The sequence below is a fragment of the Psammomys obesus genome, unplaced genomic scaffold (genome assembly GCF_907164565.1).
Source record: "Psammomys obesus unplaced genomic scaffold, mPsaObe1.curated_primary_1811, whole genome shotgun sequence".
NCBI classification, from domain to species: Eukaryota; Metazoa; Chordata; class Mammalia; order Rodentia; family Muridae; genus Psammomys; species Psammomys obesus.
This window is the reverse complement of record NW_026590490.1, coordinates 402302-408301: the sequence shown is the minus strand read 5'-3', so window position 1 is coordinate 408301 and position 6000 is coordinate 402302. Positions and strand designations below refer to the sequence as shown.

Sequence of the window (6000 nt, the reverse complement as noted above, 5' to 3'; positions counted from 1 at the left end):
CACACACACACACACACACACACACACACACACACACACACACACACAAAGCCTTTCTCCACAGGTGCTCACCTTGGTACTGCCAGTGGCAAGAACAATAAACAAACTGATTTGTTTCATATGAATCCGAATAAATAAATTATGGTTCTTACATTGAAAGAAAGAATTGTGCAGCTATTAAAAAGGATGCTGCAGAGCTCTATTTATTGATTTCAAAAGATGATTATAATTAGTGAAAGAAAGAGCCCAAATCAACAGACTGAATGCTGAATCTGAGGCACTTTTGTTTCACAAAAGGAAACACACATCTCCACATCTATAAACATATATTGATGTGGTAACCAAACATCAACGGTGAGTTTTAAATTTTCATAGTTTCTTTTGTGTTAACAGAAGTTATAATGCCAAACTAATTCCTTTTTTTTATGTTTGGATTGTAACATGACAATACTCAGCAACTACAGAACATCAGAAAGACCAATTTAGATTTTTTTCAGAATGGACTGCGGATGCCAAGTCCACTGTCCTGTGAAGTGGCACAGCAGAGACTCCCTAACTGGCCGCAAGGCTAACACCCCCTTTTTTCTTGGCTACAATGAACCACTTCTGCTACCAAGAAGGGACAGGATGGGTTGGCAGCTCATGTAGCATCTTTTCTAGTTTGTTTCCAAACATGTTTATAATATCTCTGCTTTCAATAAAATAACAGAATCTAATAACATATTAAGTCAAACTATGAGCCAATGCATGGACAGAAAGTTGGCCATATGGCTATTAACATATGCTTCACGGGAGACCAGATAAAAGCAAGCCATTGAAACACACTTTTCTGGTAAATTAGGTGTGGGCGAGACAACTGTAAAAGATGTAGGAGGAACCATCTATAAAAATTCTATATTCAGATTTCTCTGCAAGTGCTTAAGTTTCCTCTTCATCTGAAAGAAACAGAAATTGGTAGTGACAGAAATACATTATGGATGTGATTTGTGGAAGAAAGAAGATGTGGAACTCCAATCAGCAGATCCATAGTCAAAGAAAAGGCTTGGCCCTACATCAAAAGAATGGCAAATGAATGTACATTTGTCTGTTTTAAGCTAAATTAAAATGTTTAACGTATGTATCTTTTTTTTTTTTTTTTAATTCCCTGCCTTAACCTCCTTTGAAGATTAACCAATCATGTCAGGTACAAAGACTTCAGAGTATCTCCAAAAAGGATACTAATTTCATCATTAGGTAGCTTTGATTCTCTAGTACAGGCCAGGAGCCCAGGAACACTTGTCTTCTAATCACAATTTCACAAGCCACACATCCTAGAACAAAGTCATCCTAAGTTCCACATCTGTGACATTGACATAGCAACCCCTGGCTCACCTTTCACACTCTAGTGAATTGAGATTCAAAGGGTGTGGTGGAGGGTGGGCTTGGGGAAGGATGCTCCTTTCCTTGTTTGCCTGGTTCACCCATCACACTTTCTACAGTCAGCTCAGCATACGGCTTACATTAGAAGAAATAATTTTGTAGCTAAAATGAGGCTTCAGAACTTTATTGATGTATGATTATAATTAGTGATAAAAGAACCCAAAACAATAACTGTTTATAAAACTGAACACACATATCTACATAGATGTATATATTGACATAGCATAAAGCATTAATGTTGGCATTCCCATGGGATAAGACGTCAGGCCATTTGAAAAGGTGTGTATGTGTGTTTGTATAGGTGTGTGTACATATATGTGTGCTATGTAAAAATATGCATGTGCATGCATGAACATACATGCAGAATCCAGAGAACAGCATGTTTTCCTTCATTGCTTTCCATCATACTCCATTTATCTATCTATCTATCTATCTATCTATCTATCTATCTATCTATCTATCTATCTACTTACTTACTAACTAACTAACTTATTTTTGGTTTTTCAGGACAGGATTTCTCTGTGCAGCCTTGGCTCTCCTGAACTCGCTTTTTTGACCAGGTTGGCCTCAAATTCACAGAGATCCGCCTGCCTATGTCTTCCCAAGTGCTGGGAAGTACATCACCATGCCCATCTTCCATCTTATTTTTTGAGGCAGGGTATTTCGTTGAAAGTGAAGCTCACTGATTCAGTTAGGTGACTGGCCAATTCTGCCACTACCTCTTCCCTCAGTGCTGGAGTCATAGATGTGAACTTCCTGGCCCAGATTTGACAAGAGTGCTCAAGTACTCATGCTTCTATAGTACTTTTCCATCCGAGCCGTCTCCCTAGCCCTATTCATATATTTTTTAAAACTGTAATACTTAATTAATACTTCAACTAACACTCCTTACCTACTGGGAGCTCAGGAAGCCATACCATGGCAGACAGCAGCAATGGCCAAAGCAAAAAAGAGCTTCTTTTCTTTTCTTTGAGCACCAGTGCCTATTGAAGGGCTGTGCCAATCACCAGCTTCCAGGGTATTTCTTACTAGCACTCTCCTAAAATTGTACATCTTCAAGTGCACTCTTACAACAAAAAATTTTAAATATTTATGTCTGTTGTCCCATTGGACTTAAACCTTCCTGTTTATCTCATGAAGAAGGTACACTAAGACAGCAAGGTTTCAGAGCCAAGCCCTGCCACTTCCTGACTGCAGAAGTCTAAGGCAAGTCATATAAATTCCTGAAGTGTTGGCCCCTACTTCTGGAAAGAGGGGTAAAAAAAAAATGCAACTCCAGTTGGCTGGGGGATCTTGAATGATGCCAACCCAAGGAAATAATTAACATGGTATGTCAATCATGGCATGTCAATCACCCCGATGATACCAATACCTTCTGTACACATGTATTGGAACCTCACAGTATGACCCATAAAATCAATTAAATATACATTGCATTAAAATTTTTAAGGGTATAGTTACACCTTGACCTAATAGTCCAAATGTATTCCATTTATGAATTAAAAAAGAAAAAGAAAACTAACTCCCTTAGGTCACAATAAGGGATAAGTTTCTAATTTTAGCAGAGTATGTGGCACCAAGTAGGCTGTTAGAACTAAGAAACAGAACTGAAAGACACCCCTCCCAGAGGCCACATAAGCCATCAGTGCTTTGCCTGGCTTCTGGGATAGGTTATTCTTTTCCTTCTTATGATGAACATCTCAAATATCTATAAAAATTGACAAAATTGGATAGAAACCTTCAGGAACCTACCCAGAACAAGCAACTACCAATTCAAAGCCACAGTGGTTTAGCTTCCCTCCAAGATTATTTTGAAACTGACCATGTCATTTATAAAATATTTTAGTATCCATCTCTTAAATTAGTTTTGGAACGTGTGATAGCATTAGCACATCTAGCAAGTGAAAATAATTTCTTAGTCCCATTTGAGCATGCCTAAACATAAAGTCCTAAATCCCAGACTTTTAAAAGCAGTTGTATTAGGGATGCTCAATCTATAAAGTCTAGCAAATCCTAAAAATAACCAGTCAGAAATGTCTTCTCTTCTTTTCTTCCCACTACCCCTCCTCTTCGTCTTCTTCCTCCTCCTTCTTCTTCTTCAACAAAATTCATTTAACTCATCATCAAAACAAGAATCAGATGCTTTGTTACAGCTACTTTCTTTTAATCTGTGGTTCTCAAGGTTCTTGAGTGCTGACAGACTGCTGCCAGGGCTACTCCAGGCTGGCTCAAGGGAGGCCCTGGCAACTGTACTTCTCACAAACTTGCAGGGGATGCTGTAGTACAGGGCCAGGATCTACCTCCTTCTCCCTCTAGGATGTTATAGATTCTAAGGTCATCTTAGTACCTGAAACAAGCCATCTCCTAAAGAAGCCCAGGCTCCTCCCACAAGAAACAAGCTTTGAGATATATAGTGGGCTTGCTGCTCTGATTCCAATTTTATTTATTTCTACAGTCTTTTATGTGGAGTTATTCGGTTAATTTTTAAAAAAGAAAATGTAGGGTTATACAGTTCGCATTTCCTTGATATCATATTTATTCTTCTTTCAGTAAAACTCTCAGTTTCTAATGACATTATGCATTTTTAAAATCTTAAAACACGGGGCTCAGCAGCCAAAGGCACCTGCTACCAAACCTGCTCATTTGAGGTTGAGCCCCTAGCCCCACATGGTAGAAGGAATGAACTGACTCCTCCAAACTGGCCTATAATTTCCACATGCAAGTCAGTATATAAGCATGAATTCACACACAAAAATAAATAAATATTTTTAAAAAGGTGTTACCTTACAACAGGAATGCACTAGCTTCTTAACATCAGTGCCTGTGAATCGTCACAAAGATTGACAATTCCCAGACTGATTTGCAAGTGGAGGAGGATTGACAGGGCTACAAATTTAGCCCTCTCTCTCTCTCTCTCTCTCTCCATGTCTGTGTCTATGAGTGTGTGTGTGTGTGTGTGTGTGTGAAGTCACACACATGTGTGCATACATGGATTAGCCACAAACTGGACTCGGTCTATTTAACAAACAGCTGCCTCTGTTTGCTAAGGGCAAAAACACTCCACTGAGGATAAACCGTTTAGCATAGACATGTTACCTTTAAAATAATTTAAAGTAAGAACTGATTTTGGAGAGTGGAAAGAAATTATTCATTCACCCATCTAGTCATTCATTCATTAAAAAACATGAACAAAACAGACAAAGCCACTAAAGGAAAAGAGAGGGAGACAGGCATTAAGCAAACAATATATAATTACAATGTGTAATAAGGGCTTCGATGAAATAGAAGACAATGCCATGGCTGGGTGACCAAGGAGCCCTCTCTATTTATGTAACATGTAATACTTGATGGTGAGGAGTCAGTGGAGAGGCATAGGACATACACAACAGGCGGACTGTGTCATGTAAGCCTCCAATGGAAAAGTCTGTGGGTTAAGAGAAAGCAATCAGAAAGACAAATGGGATAGACATCAGAAGAGGGAGAAAACAGGGAACAGGACAGGAGCCTACCACAGAGGGACTCTGAAAGACTACCCAGCAGTGTATCAAAGCAGATGCTGAGACTTATAGCCAAACTTTGGGCAGAGTGCAGGGAATCTTATGAAAGAAGGGGGAGATAGTAAGACATGGAAGGGACAGGAGCTCCACAAGGAGAGCAACAGAACCAAAACATCTGGGCACAGGGGTCTTTTCTGACACTGATACTCCAACCAAGGACCACAAATAGATATAACCTAGAACCCCTGCTCAGATACAGCTCATGGCAGCTCAGTATCCAAGTGAGTTCCCTAGTAAAGGGGACAGGGACTGTCTCTGACATGAACTTTTTGATCACCTCCCCCTGAGAAAGGAGCAGCCTTACCAGGCCACAGAGGAAGACAATGCAGCCACTCCTGATTAGACCTGATAGACTAGGATCAGAAGGAAGGAGAGGAGGACCTCCCCTATCAGTGGAATTGGAGAGGGGCATGGGAGGAAATGAGGGACAGAGGGATGGGTTGGGAAGGAATGAGGGAAGGGGCTATAGTTGGGATACAATGTGAATAAACTGTAATTAATATAAAAAAATTTAAAAAAGAGAGAGAGAAGGGAAAACCACCAAGGCTAGAGCTCAAGGGATCCTATTATCATTCATCTTCCAGCCAGTGTCCCACCAGCAAAAAGTGGGCCCAGAATGACTGCCCCATGCCACACAAATGATTATGAACATCCTTGAGTTCAGTGTATCCAAATTCCTCCCCAGGACACTCTTGTCATGGGAATTTTCAGTACAACAACTTCATTGCCAGATTACAGAGCTCTGAGCTGCCAAAACTAAATGTAAACTTTCCTTCTGCCTTCCTGATCACCTTAGAAAACATTTATCTGTCCAGTCAAATAAAGTAGGACATCACTGTCAGGTTTCCATGCAGAACTATAACTTCCTTTTCTAGCGTGCTTTTCTCTCAGGGAGCCTTGTGATTAGCCAGGGTGTTGTATACTGTGCCAGGACACGCATGAACCCCATTGACAAAACTCAAGACAAGGCTCCACCTGCATGGCTCCTGACCTTTCATTCTCAACTATTTAAAATCCAATGAAA

The 6000-nt window shown here is 40.1% G+C and overlaps 1 protein-coding gene across 8 annotated transcripts in view; it reads right to left on the bottom strand.

The window, feature by feature from the left end:
- Positions 1-6000, bottom strand: part of Cdk5rap2 (CDK5 regulatory subunit associated protein 2) — a 185793-nt gene that overhangs the window by 7055 nt on the left and 172738 nt on the right. The gene's annotated exons all lie outside the window — the stretch shown is intronic.